Source organism: Piliocolobus tephrosceles, chromosome Y, assembly GCF_002776525.5.
Source record: "Piliocolobus tephrosceles isolate RC106 chromosome Y, ASM277652v3, whole genome shotgun sequence".
NCBI classification, from domain to species: domain Eukaryota; kingdom Metazoa; phylum Chordata; class Mammalia; order Primates; family Cercopithecidae; genus Piliocolobus; species Piliocolobus tephrosceles.
In genome coordinates, this window is record NC_045456.1 from 19,993,469 (window position 1) to 20,008,815 (window position 15,347).

The 15,347-nt window shown below is 39.1% G+C and overlaps 1 pseudogene; it reads right to left on the reverse strand.

Annotated features, from left to right (window-relative positions):
- Positions 1–668: 668 nt before the first annotated feature.
- LOC111536228 lies at positions 669–1,174 on the reverse strand (annotated as a pseudogene).
- Between the last annotated feature and the right edge of the window lie 14,173 nt (positions 1,175–15,347).

Consider the following 15,347-nt stretch of genomic DNA (forward strand, 5'->3'; position numbering starts at 1 on the left):
GGCAAACCCAATATAAACTAAATTTGTCTATCATAGGAAAAGGTAATTTAACTAAAAAATAGTCTAAAAAGTACATCTTTTTTTTTTTTTTTTTTTTCATTTTTGAGACAGGGTCTCACTGTCACCCAGGCTGTAGGGCAGTGGTGCAATCTTGACTCACTGTAGCCTCAACCTCCTGGGCTCATATGATCCTCCCACCTCTGCCTCCTAAATAGCTGAAACTACAGGTGCATGCCACCATGCACCTGCAGTTCATTTTCATAATTTTTGTATTTTTTGTAGAAACAGGGCTTGTACTTTTTGTAGAGACAGGGTTTCGCCATGTTGCCCAGGCTGGTCTTGAACTCCTGAGGTCAGGCGATCTGCCTGCCTAGGTCTCCCAAATGTTGGGACTGCAGGCATTTGTCACCGAGCCAGGCAAATCCATGTAACATCCTAGTACTTACAGCCTTGTAAACAAAAAGTTAAGACAAAGAAGTTTTCGTAATGTGCTCGACACACCCCAGCTAAGCAAATAGACTTTTTAATAAAATACCTACCTCTTATATTCTTAACTTTATTAGTTCACCTATGATCATGTAAGGCCCAACATGCCTATCATGAGAATAAATCTCCAGCACAACCTAGAGTTATAGTCCAATCTTTACTTTAAAATCTGATCTGCTGGCTTAGCGTTTTCCACCAACTTGGGGAGCTGAAACTTCCACAGGCTTTGCAATCATCTGCCCAGGTGCTGCCTTTGGCAAAAACACAATTACTTTTGCACCAACCTAATAGGTGTCTTAGCAGCAGCCATTGCAGTCTTTTTAGCTGCTTGCTTAGTCTTTTTTGCTTCTTTATGTGCCCTGATAGCTTGTTCTCATTGAGCCTTTCCAGTGTCAATTTTCTCATTCCTCTTGGCCATTATGTCAGCAAGAGATTGTACTAGTAAGGGCCCTCTGAAATTTGCTTGGCCAGTTCTTTTCTGTTGAATTTCTTCCAATTGTCCTTTTTTGTGCTTCCTTCTTTAGAGGAGAATCCAGTTTACCTGCCAAGGATTCCTCTTGGAAAGGAACGCCAACTCACATTTTGCATTAAGACAGTGAAAAACCTTCCCATCGTTGGTCCTGGCATAGCGCCTCCCATGTCTGGGGTAGATCTTGTACCCTCTGAAACTGCAAACCTCCACATTCATGGCAGCATCTCCAAGGGAGGAGAAAAGATGGCAAAGAGAACTCCATTTATTCTTATATCTGATATATTGGATCTTATTTTCTCCTGCTTATTTTGTGTCTTCCATTTACCAAACGCTCTTCATTTTCTTCTTTGCTGCCTACTCTTGAATTGATTGAGTTAAAATCTGTTTCTATATTCCCCCTCTCCTTATATGAAAGCTACGTGCTCTATTTTATTTCACTCTTTTCCCTTAAAAATATGAGTGTGCATTATTAAATGGCTAGAGTTAAGTGATACTTTAGTGACACATCTGTATGGTTCTCAGTTAAAGTGCTTCTATTTGACAATCCCTACTATCTGTTCCTGGATTTAAATACTTTATATAACGAATAATGGGAGTGCACCATTATAAAAGCTGTACTGTGCTTTGTTAATTTCCAAGTTAATCCAATAGTTTAATTTTTTGGTATCATCATAATCAATTTGAAAACCTAAAAATCTAGCTATATGGTCTTTTCTAGAGAGATTTCAACACTTCTCTTAGATTTTTTTTTTTTTGAGATGAAATATAATATACTTTTAGAGAACTCAACAATAGTATATTTTACTATTTGTGGTTCATTGCAAACTGGCCACCTGCCATAGCCCCTCCCTATGTAAGACAACTTTGTCACTCCTCCCATTAACAAGTGAAGTGCATTAGCCCTCCCTGTGAATCTGCATTGTCTTTCTTTAGTCAACAGCATGCAGCAGAAGGGATAGCATGCCAGTTTTAAACCTGGGCTTCACAAGGTCTTGCATGTTTCAGCTCTTGGACCTCTGCCCAGGTCCTATGTGTACAAATCTGAACCAAACTACTGGAGTTTGTTCAAACCACTAGAAGCTGAAATGAGTTGTCACCTTGCCTGAGTCTGTCCTAGACCCTCCAGCCCCCAGCCAACCTGTGAACTGACCACAGATCATGAGGGAGTTCAGGCAAGGCAAGAAGAGCCACCCAGCTGAGCCCAGTCCAAATTACAAAACCAGACACTCTCGTGCTAACAACTAGTAGTTGTTTTTTTTAGTTACTAAGTTTCAGGGCAGTGTGTCACAGAGAAATAACTAGTGATTCCATATTGGTGTATATTTGTAGACACAATTTTACCAAGGAATATGTAATGCTAATTTGATTTCCAAACATTTTAATTTCTGTTTCTGTGATTCCTATTTTGTCCTGGACAGGGAAACTGATTTCTGTGTTGGACATGCAGAGGTGCATTCACAAAACCTTATTTTTCTCTGTTGGACAGATTTTATCAGCATTATAAAATTACAGTGACTTAGGAAACAAAGAATATAAACCATCTCTGTTATCAACAGCTTTCAAATCTATCTCCCGTAGGACATTTGAGGTTTATGTATGTTTGGAAGTCAAATATAGACATGACTTCAACAAAACTAAAATAATTCTTTCTGATAACTCATTGCTTTAAGATCTGTTCAGAATGTCAGCTTTTATTTAACATGTAAACATATAAAACTAACTAAAACAGAGTATGCTTAAATCGATGATTAACACTAATCATTATAGATGAAAATTAAAACCACAATGAGACACCATTTTACACCAGTTAGAGTGGCTATGATTAAAAAGTCAAAAAATAGTAGAAGCTGGCGAGGATGCAGAGAAAAAGGAAGGCTTATACACTGCTGGTGAGAATGTAAATTAGTTCAACCTCTATGGAAAACAGAACAGAGATTTCTAAAATAGAACTACCATTCCATCCAACAATCCCACTACTGAGTATCCAATCCACTCAAAGGAAAAGAAATCATTACATCAAAGATACCTGCACTGCCATATTTATTGAAGCATTATTCACAGTAGCAAAGATATGGAATCAACCTAGGTGTCCATTGGACTGGATAAAGAAAATGTTTTGTATATATTTACATGCACACAATGAAATACTACTCAGTCATAAAAAAGAATGAAATCATATCTTTTGCAGCAACATAGGTGGAATTGGAGCCTATTAAGTGAAATTATTCAAAATCAGAAAGTCAAATACTGTATGTTCTCACGTAGAACTGGGAGCTAAATAATGTGTACACATGGGCATAGAAAGAGGAGTAATGGACATTGGAAACTAGAAAAGGTGGGGGTGGGAGTGTATCTTGTACAGTATTCAGGTACATTAATCCTAGCTCCTCACCTAGTTGCAGAAATTACTTACTGCATACAATGTACACTATTCTGCTGACGTCTACACTAAAAGCCCAGACTTCACCATGACACAATATATCCATGTAAAAAATCTGGCCAGGCGCGGTGGCTCACGCCTGTAATACCAGCACTTTAGGTGGCCAAGGCAGGTGAATCACCTGAGGTTAGGACTTCAAGACCAGCCTGGCCAACATGGAGAAACTCCATCTCTACTAAAAATACAAAAATTAGCTGGGCATGGTGGTGCATGCGTATAATCCCAGTTACCCAGGAGGCTGAGGCAGGAGAATCACTTGAACCCAAGAGGCAGAGGTTGCAGTGAGCCAAGATTCCACCACTGCACTCCAGCCTGGGTGACAGAGCAAGACTCTGTCTCAAAAAAACAAAAAGAAAAAAAGAATCTGCATTTGCACACATTAAATCCACAAAGAAATATTTTAAATTCATAACTAATGTGCAACTTCATTCTGCAGTTTAATATTACAATTAATATTTTAAATATTGAATACTTAATATTTAATATGTAACATTACTTCATACTTAATAAATATTTAACACTTAATTTTAAAATTAATACCTGATGAAATCTTAACAAGAGTTAGGATGTTTATTAACTCCAATTCTTCTGTTTTGTCAAGGTGTGATTGTTGTAATAATAATTTGGAATTATAGTGAAATGTATTACACTGTACTTTGGGAAGAACTTAATCCCATCGTAAGCTGAGTTCAATCAAGTTTATTCCACATCCTGAGGGTAGGTCAAGGGAACAATAAGTTGACATCAGGTGCCTCAAATGTATTTTAATGAGCAGTATAAGAATATATTTGCTGTATTCCTGCAGAATGTTCAAAGTAGCTTACTTTTTTCTTATAAACTTTTAAACAGTTTTATTAGCATTGTTTGAAATACTCAACTGCTTGTTTTTCCCACCATCTTTTTTTTTTTGAGACAGAGTCTAGCTCTGCCACCAAGGCTGGAGTGCAGTGGCGGGATCATGGCTCACTGCAGCCTCAACCTCCTGGGCTCAAGCAATCCTCCCACCTCAGCCTCCCAAGCAGCTGGGACTTCAGGCTTGCATCATACCACACCCAGCTAATTTTTTATATTTGTTGTAGAGACAGGGGCTCACTATGTTGCCCAGGCTGATCTCAAACTCCTGGGTTCAAGCGACCCCCTCAACAGCCTCCCAAAGTGTTGGGATTACAGGTGTGAGCCACCACACGGGGCCTCTCACCATCTTTAACCAATTTTTTTCTTCCGGTAACACTGTTTTCATTCACAAAGCATTTATATGTAGTCATGAGGTCACTAGCTTTTGAAGAAAAATTTCACAGTCAGAAGACGTATCAACAGCCATGAATTCTAGCGCCTCACCTAGTTCCAGAATCTCTCTCCTCACCCTGGAGGATGGGCCATGTGGCCTGAAAGCTCCCATGACAGCAGACAGACTAAGAGCACTTATTATTTGGAAGTTTTCTTCACATTATGTCCAAGTTAATGCTCACTGCCGCCCACCAAAACCAAAAAAACATACCACAGCAGATACAAAAACCAACAGAGAAGGAAGTTGGGTCTAGTGCCATCTCCTTAAACTATTCTTCAAAGACAATGTTTATAGCCCAGCTGTGTTGCCCAAATCCACACAGAGAAAGCCAAATAATGGTTCGAGCTTCCCTAAGTCATCACACTGAGAAACCAAGCACACTGCATTTTCTGTTGTCCTGCTGTCCATGATGCAGTCTCTGCACTCTTCGACACACCATCAAAAAGCAGGGGGTATATGGAGGAATCTAAGACGTAAAGAGATGAAGTGACCTTCACAAAGTTAATTGTTAGTCAGGATGAGAAGAAAAGCCCTATTTTGACTGCCTGTCCAATGTACTTTCCAGCAGAGCCTGGCTGTACGAACTTTAGTTCACATAAGGATCACCCCAAGGGCCTGACAGCACATGGATTCTTGAACCCCACCCCAGAGGTTCTGATTTAGTAGGCAAATGGGAAAATCCAAGAATTTGCATCTTTGGGGCTCTCCAGTCCTGCTGGAGGTGCTACTCCATGGAACAGGCTTTGAGTACTGTTGGGCTAACCTGCACTAGAAAATGAGACCCTACCTCAGGGGTCTGACATACTTGTTTTGTTTCATTTTGAGATGGGGTCTCCTTCTGTCACCCAGGTTAGAGTGCAGTGGTGCAATCTCAGCTCACTGCAGCCTTGACCTCCTGGGTTCAAGCAATCATCCCACTTCAGCCTCCCGAGTAGCTGGGACTACAGGTATGCACCACCACACCCAGCTCATTTTTATATTTTGGGTACAGACAGAGTTTCGCCATGTTGCCCAGACTGGTCTTAGTCTCCTGAGCTCAGGGGATCCACTTGCCTTGACCTCTCAAAGTGCTGGGATTACAGGCATGAGCCACTGTGCCCAGCCATACATGTTAAAGACACACCATTGCTAAAGCTATAGTAAGTGGATTTTAAGGAGAGATGACCAGGTGAAGGGCAATAGTTCTAACACAATGAGAATTCTAGTAGTTAAGGCTCCTCTCCCAGCTGTAGGAGGAAGCAAAAATAAACATTAAGAAATCTATAATCCCAGTACTTTGGGAGGCCAAGGTGCGAAGACTGCTTGAGCGCAGGAGTTTGAGACCCACCTAAGCAACAAAGTGAGACCCCCATCTCTAAAAAAAAAAAAAAAAAGTTAAAATTAGCTGGGTGTGGTGATGTGTGCCTATAGTCCTAGCTACTCAAGAGGCTGAGGTGGGAGAATTGCTTGAATCCAGAAGGTTGAGGCTACAGTGAGCTATGATCACGCCACTGCGTTCCAGCCTGGGCAGCAGAGCAATACCCTGTCTCAAATAATTTTTAAAAATAAAGAAAGAGAGACTCTTCTAGAATTAGAGCTTAGCCATTCAGTGGAGGCTGATTCAGCTAACTGAACAAAACTCATTCTTCAAATATTTGCTAAGAAACTTCTCCAATAGTAGTAATTCCTTCTCTCTCTCTCTCTCTCTCTCTCTCTCTGGTCTCTCTCTCTCTCTCTCTCTGTCTCTGTGTTTGTGTGTGTGTGTGTGTGTGTGTGTTTCATTTCCATTGTACTATTGAAGAAATGGCTCCCAGAAGATACTTCTTAGTTTACGCAGCCCAAAATCATAGAGTTAGACTGTGAGCCCAGAATTTCCAAAACCCAGGCCTAGATTCTTTCCAGCACTCAGCACTGCCTCTCTGCAGAAGCAGAAGCTAAGAGCAGTTATGACTTTGCTGGGAGAATTTGTTTCCTGTAAGCTATTAGTCTGTGTTCTTTTTTACCTCAAGGCAGAACAACATGTTTGCACAAAATAGTCAACACAGCATAGACCATAATGCACAGAAAATAAAGGTATTTTCTTCCTTAGGAAATCACAGTTCTCCATGCTCACAGTGTAAGAAGAAGTTGTGTTTTGTGGCAGCCTGATTTAAAATTTCTCCTTTCAACTTCTCCCTCTACTGTCTTTCTCTCTGTCCTTTGATTTGTTCCTAATTTTCTCCATCCTCTTAACCACATCTTATCTTTCCTCTTTCATACTTTCATTTCTATTGCATCTCTGCTACCACTCAGAGCAACACACAGGTGACTATGAGAGATACTGAACCCCACGTTTGACTCAAATTTGTTTTGGTCTAGCTCCTGGAAAGTTACAAGTCCTAATTATGAAATTGTCCTCATGTTCACTTGCTTTCATCATTGTGGCCTGAATTTTAAAAATTCATAAATGTGAAATAATCCCCATATCTCTTCCATTTAAATAACAAAAGATACACATGTAGAAAATCACACTTCTCTGTATTAGAAATTTCAATGCATTTCTCCATAATGAAGTATAATCCTAGAAAGTTGACAAAGCCCTCATCCATCCCATCTCAATTACAAATGTGTCCCCTTTCCTTCAACTAAATTGTTTTGGACCATAAAAATGGAAACTCCATTCTGCAAATGTATTTTGAATCATACTATGTTCATAGCCAGTTTTTGAGAGTCTACGCTGAAAAATTTTGTGACATTGCAAATTAATATCAAAAAAGGTCCATAAATAACAAATCTATGACTCTGAATTATGAAAGATGATCTGATTATTACTATAAGTTGAAAAACAGATGGAAGAGAAATGTAAAAGACCCCAAAGTGATACATCATTGGTTTCATAGGAAAAAACAACAACATATTCTCAGTGTTTTGGTGTTTAACTTTTTTTGGTTGGGTTTGGGGTTTCTTTGTTTTGTTTATTTGTTTAGATAGAGTCTTGTTCTGTAGTGCAGGCTGGAGTGCAGTGGTGTGATCTCAGTCAACTGCAGTCTCTGCCTCCTGGGTTCAAATGATTCTCCTGCCTCAGCCTCCCAAGTAGCTAGGATTACAGGTGTCTGCCACCACCTCCAGCTAATTTTTGTATTTTTAGTAGAGATGGGGTTTTACCATGTTGGCCAGGCTGGTCTTGAATTTCCGACCTCAAATGATCCTTCAGCCTCAGCCTCCCAAAGTGCCGGGATTACAGGTATGAGCCACCACACCCGACTGTTTAACTTTGTATGGATTTCAAATTTCCAGAAATTTACAGCGTAGAACATTTGTCATCCATGTAACCACCTCTGATTTTTTTTCCCTGCTTACAGCAATTTTTTTAAACAAAATGTATATCATTAATTTCAATGTATTTCAAGAGCTTAATGAAATGGCATGTGAACACCACATTTCAAATCTGAACTTGGGCTGACAGGGTCTGGACTCACTCGAATTCATAATTTCAACTTCCTAAGAAATTGTCCTGTCCCCACTCTTTGTATAAGTACTTGCACACACAATTACAGCAGCCACATCAAAATATTACAACATCATGTTTCTTTTCGAAAAGAGAATTGACTTTAGTTTTGATGTCTTTTAAAGCACCATCTCTTTGGCTGTTCTGTAAGTATATTTATCATTTAAGCAATGAAATTTCCATCTCAGGAAAAGAAAGTGTCCGTTTTTTTCTCTCTCTCTCTGACTGATAGTTCCTCATGCTGAACTCTTTATGAACCAGAAAAGGGGACGCATGGCCAGTGTCTTTCCGTGAAACATTCTCTGCTGATAGATGTTATTGCCAAGGCAGCTGTCAGAAGGCTAGGACTCACTGTCAATGCCAAGCGTGCAGTCATCCATCATTTGGAACCAATTCTACTTTGCTAGTGCACCCACTTCTCTTCACAGAAGTTCTATTGTTGGTAGAATGAGAAAACCCTCTTTGTTCTCCTGAAAAACTGGGATGTTTTTCAGAAAGGCCCAGGCAGGCTGGGCATGATGGCTCATGCCTGGTATCCCAGCACTTTGGGAGGCTGAGGCAGGAGGATCACTTGAGCCCAGAAGTTCAAGAGCAACCTGGGCAACATAGCAAGACTCTCTCTCTACAAAAAATATATATATATTTTAATTAGCCGGGTGTGGTGGTGCATGCTTGTGGTCGCAGCTACTTGAGAGGCTGAGGCAGAAGGATCAATTCAGCCCAGGAGGTTGAGGCTGCAGTGAGCCATGCTAATGTCACTGCATTCAAGTCTGGGTGACAAAGAGAGACCCTGTCTCAAAACAAACAAACAAACAAAAAATGCTCAAGTGCATTGATGTTTAATAATGGAAGAAAAAGATTAACTCTTAAAAGATTAAGCATATGTGGACTTTAAGTTTGCTGTGAGAAATAATTTACAACATTAGATGTGTTAACTGCTTAAATTATGGTTTTTGGCTTCTTTTCATGCCAAGATTAAACACCAATGAATAAATACATTTGTTTCTCATAGCAAATAGTTGGAGTCTAATTATTGCCATATATCGGTATATGCCTGGTAAAATATTCTAAGGGACAAACAGAAGAATCCGGTAATCAAAAGGCAAAATGATACGTTAATTTTTTTAATACATGGCTCTGGAATAAGGGAAAACAGAACTTTAAAATGAAGAAGGATTCCTCCCTGAAGGAACTTTGGATCTAACTTCTTCCAGGCAGGGTAAGGTGGCTCACCCCTGTAATCCCAGCACTGGGAGGCTGAGGTTAGAGGAGCACTTCAGCCTAGGAGTTTGAGACCAGTCTGGACAACATAGCAAGACCCCACCTCTACAAAAAGTAAAATAAAATAAAATAAAATAAATTAGCCAGGCATGGTAGCACAGTCTGTAGACCCAGCTACTCAGGAGGCTAAGGCAGGAGGATCATCTGAGCCCAGGAGGTGGAGGCTGTAGTGAGCTGTGATTGTGCCGCTGCACTCCAGCCTGAGCAACAGAGCAAGACCCTTTCGAAAACAAAAAAACAAAAAAACTTCTCCCTCATAAGAGCATCTTTAAAGGTCAATACAGTGCAAGTGTTTAGCAAGCTGTTCTCAAGAAGTAGGAAAATGAGAAAATATTAAGGCCTTCTATTCATGCACTCTATCTAAATTTCTTTGAATGTCTTTTAAATGCAAAGAGAAAAATTATTGATCTATGACTATACACCATGAAAGTGCTCATTCTACTTGGCAAAACAGTCAAAATATTGTTGGAGATAATATTGTATTGCCTAGTTATGCTTCTCACCCAGTTATTTATGTACTACAAATATACAGTTGCTCAAATTTGTGGAACGAGAAAGAAAGCCAGGTGTACAGGCTAAAAAATGAAAATTTTTAAATCATTGATTAAACATTCATAACTGGCTTTTTTCACTTAGTGACTTTTGATACTTTATAGATACAGCTCAATTTTGTCTTGTGTCAACTTCTCGTGCTATTTTCTCTGTAGAAAGTTTATGTGATCCTTGAACCGGAGTTATTATTTATTTATAAGTATATAACTTTATCTTCCCCAGGAGATCACCAGTTCCAAAGGGCGTTCATGTTATTTCCATAATCAAGAAAAAATAAAAATATTCTTAAAACTTTTGAATTTTTAGGAGGCCAGAAAAAAATTATACTACCTAGCTTAGACCTATGCTCAACATATTTGTACATAAAAAAGCAAGTCATTAATTCAGAATAATTCAAGCAAATTCTATACATAAAATACTCTTGGGCAATGAACATAGAGGGATCAGAATGTTTTACTTATCCCCAAATCAAAACTGACCAACACAAAGGCATCTGATTCTCCAGCATGTTTTTATTGAGGGATTGAGTAAAGAAAATGAAGCATCTGCATTTGCCATTTGGTAGTATGAGATGAATAAAAAGAATGCAGAAATGTATTCGTTTAAACTTCCTTTTTTTTGAGACAGGGCCTTGCTCTATCGTTTTGTCTGGGGGACAGTGGTACAATCATAGCTCACTTCAGCCTCAACCTCCTGGACGCAAGCAGTCCTCCCATCTCAGCCTCCACATAGCTGTAGAGGAGACTACAGGTGTGCACCACCACATGCAGCTAATTTTTTTAATTTTTTATGTAGAGATAGGATCTCCCTATATTGCCCAGGCTGGTCTCAAACTCCCGGGCTCAAGTCATCCTCCTGCTTCAGCCTCCCAAAGTACTGGGATTATGGGCGTGAGCCACTTGCGCCCAGCCCCAAAACTTCCATTTTAAGATCTGTGTTTTCTGCACATAGAGCTGCAGAAACTATTAGTACTGGGGAGTACCAAGTATGACATTTAAGGGCAACACTGACGATTCTAAAATACACGTGTTTTATTTAAATCTGTGAAAGTACACAGATAAAGAATCTTGACTCTTTCAAGGTAATCTCCTTAGAGCTATCTGTATACTCATAGGTGCTGTTCTTGATCGAACACAGTTGTGACTTCCAGAAACACTTTCAGAACCTAGGGTGTATTCTTTCATGCCTGCATTCCTTTCCACGAGACTGTTGCTTCACTAAATGTATTATTGAGAACATCTCCACAGACATAAATCTTCACCCTTTCCAAACTGATCTGGGTTTTGGCAACATTTTAAGTGAGTTTTGTTTGTTTGTTTTGTTTTGTTTTTTAGGTACAGGATCTCACACTCACCCAGGCTGGAGTGCAGCAGTGCAATCACAGCTCACTGCAGCCCTGAACTCCTGGGCTCAAGGGATCCTCCCCCATCAGCCTCCTGAGTAGCTGGGACTACAGGCACACACCACCACATCTGGCTAACTTTTCAAAAATTTTTGTAGAGATAGGATCTCACTATGTGGCCCAGGCTGGTCTTGAGCTCCTGAACTCAAGCCATCCTCCTGCCTCAGCCTCCCAAAGTGCTGGGATTACAGGCATCAGTCACCACGCCTGGACTTGAGCAGCTGTTATACAAGATATAGTAAGTAAGTAAGCTTTACAATTCTGGTAGGGAATTGAAAAACAATTTTCAAAAGATAATATTTAACCAATGGACCAGAAAGAGTAAGAAAGTGAAGCATTGACATTGTCCTTTTATATTCTTCCTCATAGCAACAAAAACTTCAGTAGATCATTTTCAAACTCCATCTGCATACTCTAAAAAGATACTCTCAAAAGGCAATTGAAAGAGTCAGCTGAATGACTTATATTTACACTTCACTAATCAATTGTCTGAGAAGACACTTGGCTAGGGCCAGGCCAGGAAAGAAGAAAAAGAGAAGACAATCAGTTAACCCAATTGACAGGTGGCTTTGGGATGGTATACGGACAGCCTTCTGTGTTTTACAAAAGTTGAGTCATTCCAAGAACAGAATAACAGCTGATCTCTCAAATGATAGATGTGGATCCCCTGGCTAATAGCAGAGGAGTGATTTGCCCATTAAATTGCTGAGGGCTATTGTTTGATTTAATACTGGCCAGGCAGAAACAGGAAATCTTCCTTGGAGTGGAGCAGGTCACCCCGTCTAAGGGTTGAAATCATTGGCTGTTGTTGCTGGTCGAAAAGCATAGGCCAGGCCGGGCAGTGGCTCACGCCTGTAATCCCAATACTTTGGTAGGCTGAGGCAGGTGGATCATCTGAGGTCAAGAATTTGAGACCAGCTTGGTCAACATGGTGAAACCCCCTCTCTACTAAAAGTACAAAATTAGCCAGGCATGGTGGCTCACGCCTATAGTCTCAGCTATTCTGGAGACTGAGGCAGGAAGATCGCTTGAACCCAGGAGGCAGAGGTTGCAGTGAGTCGAGATCACGCCACTGCACTCCAGCCTGGGCAACAGAACGAGCCTTCATATCCAACAAAAATAATAATAATAAAATAAAGTAAATAAATAAAATCTATGAAAATAAAAAATTGAAAAAGAAAATGCGGTATATCTACACAGTGGAATTACTATCCAGCCATAAAAGTAAATGAAATCATGTCTTTTGCAACAACATGGATGGAACTGAAGGCCATTATCTTAAGTAAAATAACTTGGAAAGTTGAATGACAGATGTTCTCATTTGTAGTGGGAGCTAAAGAATGTGCACTCATGGACATAGAGAGTGGAAAAATAGACATTGGAGACTCCAAAGGGTGGGAGAGTGGGAGGGGGTGAGGGATGAGAAATTCTGTCATGAATACAATGTGCATTATTCAGGTGATGGATACATTGAAAGCCCAGAAGGCAGTAGGTAATATATCTACAACAAAATTGTACCCGTACCTCTTAAACTTATACAAATTAATAAAAAGCATAATGATACATCTCTTGACCACTTAAGGAAGCAGAAATGTTAAAAACTATCTGTACAAGTTATAAATTGCTTTGTCACAACATCCAGAAACTTGAAAAACACACCCGCTTATTGAGAGACTGAATAAACATTGGCCAGACTATCTATAAAACAATGCTTAACCTCAATAATAATGAGAGAAATGCAAATTTTAAAAAAATTGCTTGCCAAGAGATGGCAAAAATTAATAGTCTGGCTGCACCAAGTATTGGTATGAATAGAAAGCAGTCAAGCTCTCATATACATTTTTTTTGGTGAGAATAAAATAGTCCCACAACCACCTTGGAATCAGTGAGCATGTTCTAGTTAACTTGAGCATGCTCTTTCTCTAGGGTCCTGCAATTAAAAAAAAAAGGCCAAAGCCCATGAGCAAATATTCATACCCACATTGCCCATGACTAGAGAATACTGAAAACAACCTATGCACTCATCAACATTGGGTTCGATGAAGAAAATAGGGTAGATTCACACAATAAAACTGCAATGAATATGAATAAACTCTGTGTACATGTATCGACATGAATGCATTTCAAAATCATGATAGTGAAAGAACCAAGTCAGACAAAACTATATGCCCTATGATACCATTTATGTGAAGTTCAAAAACAGGCAAAACTAAACAATGTATTGTTGAGGGATATTTACATAGACAATAAAACAATACAAAAGATAGAATGACTGAACATTTCATTACTGGGTTGGCATTTTTTGTTTTGTTTTTCAACCTGGGTAATGGGAGTTAATTTTATAAATTATTCTTTAAACTCAATCCGTTATATGTTTTACGCATACTTCCCTATATGTATGTACAAAGATAGACAAGGGGTAGGGGGGAGAGAGAGAGAGGCATGGAGGGAGCAAGGAGGGGAGGGAGGGAGGAAGGAATGAAAAGGAGAGAGTGCAATAAGCAAAAACAGGAAGGAGAGAGTATTGGAAATACTGAAGAAATAAATACCATGTAAAAAATAAAGAAAACGCGTGACTCCATTTCACAAGTCCTTTTATTTCGATGGGCTTCCTGGGTATTGCATGCAAATCTGCATGGTCTGCAAGCAATCACACATCACATGTGTGCGTTACACACATCAGCATTCAGCTACTGCTGATTTTCCGTTTGTCTGTCTGCCTACCGTGTTCTTTAGTTTCGAAATCCACGATGGAAGACTCTATTCAATTTTGCATCCTCGGCACCTCGCATGGTGCCTGGCAAACAGAAGAACAAATATAATTAAATTTTAAAATGCATTAAAACCTTTAAAATGGACCAAAATAATGGGAGGAAATGTTGCCTTATTTTTAAACTCTAAATGAGTCCGTGGGGAGCGTCCATGGGGAGCGTCCCACCCCACACCACCCACCGCACTCCCCACACACACTTACAATAGCCTCTCTTCAAGACGCAATCTTAATTTGTACATAACCAAACTAAAAGAAAAGACAATTCTGAAAACTTGAAAAAGCTGTGCCCCCTCTTCTAGGTCTTATTATGTTCTTTTCAATGTCCAAACACAAATTGATTTGGCAACGCACGTTTTCTTAAAATTCCTAGGGGCGTTTATTTAACCGAACCACAATAGCATGCCACTTGCATATATTTGTATATTCGGATTCAGATAATGTTTTCCATTTACTTTTAAATAATCCCATATAATGTGCTATTATTCAACTGTACCCTCACTGAATATAAATAATTTAATATTCACATTTCTAATGCTTGCCAGCGGAAGCAACTTTTTCCCTCAAAATGTGTAAGACAGAGTAGGTTCTTATGCTTAATAAAAAGAAAAATGGCCTGAAACTATTTATTTTTCATTTTAGAAATATTATTGCAATATAGACAGAACATAAACTCAGTACTTAACAGAAAATTAATATAATTTTAATGTCCTATTATGATGATTTCTATTCTCCATCGCTTTTGCATTTATGAATAGTTTGGAATAGACTTTCCATAAAATGTAAGTTCTCAATCTGAATCTAAAAACTATTCAAAGAACCGACCAGCATTATATAATAGCACAGATGTGACAGTACAATTTTTTAAAGTTATCAAAAGAGACCAGAAATCACTGAAAAGAGGCAAAAATAATACTATTTTAGTTTTAAATCGCTGATTTTTCTTTTTTTTTTTCTTTTTTGATTTAGACAAAGGTTCCCATTCCATAAATAGTTGATTTTTACTACAATTCAGGAAGAAAGCTAGTTCTAAAATTCCTGATAGTTAAAATAGCTACATGTTATGCTTAAACATTAACATACATTACTAAAAGTTACAAAGAGCTGGTTAGCATATGAAATTCACAAATATAACCTTTCTGATTTTCTTCTTCTTCATCAAGAAATCCTCTTATGTCGGCCAGGCGCGG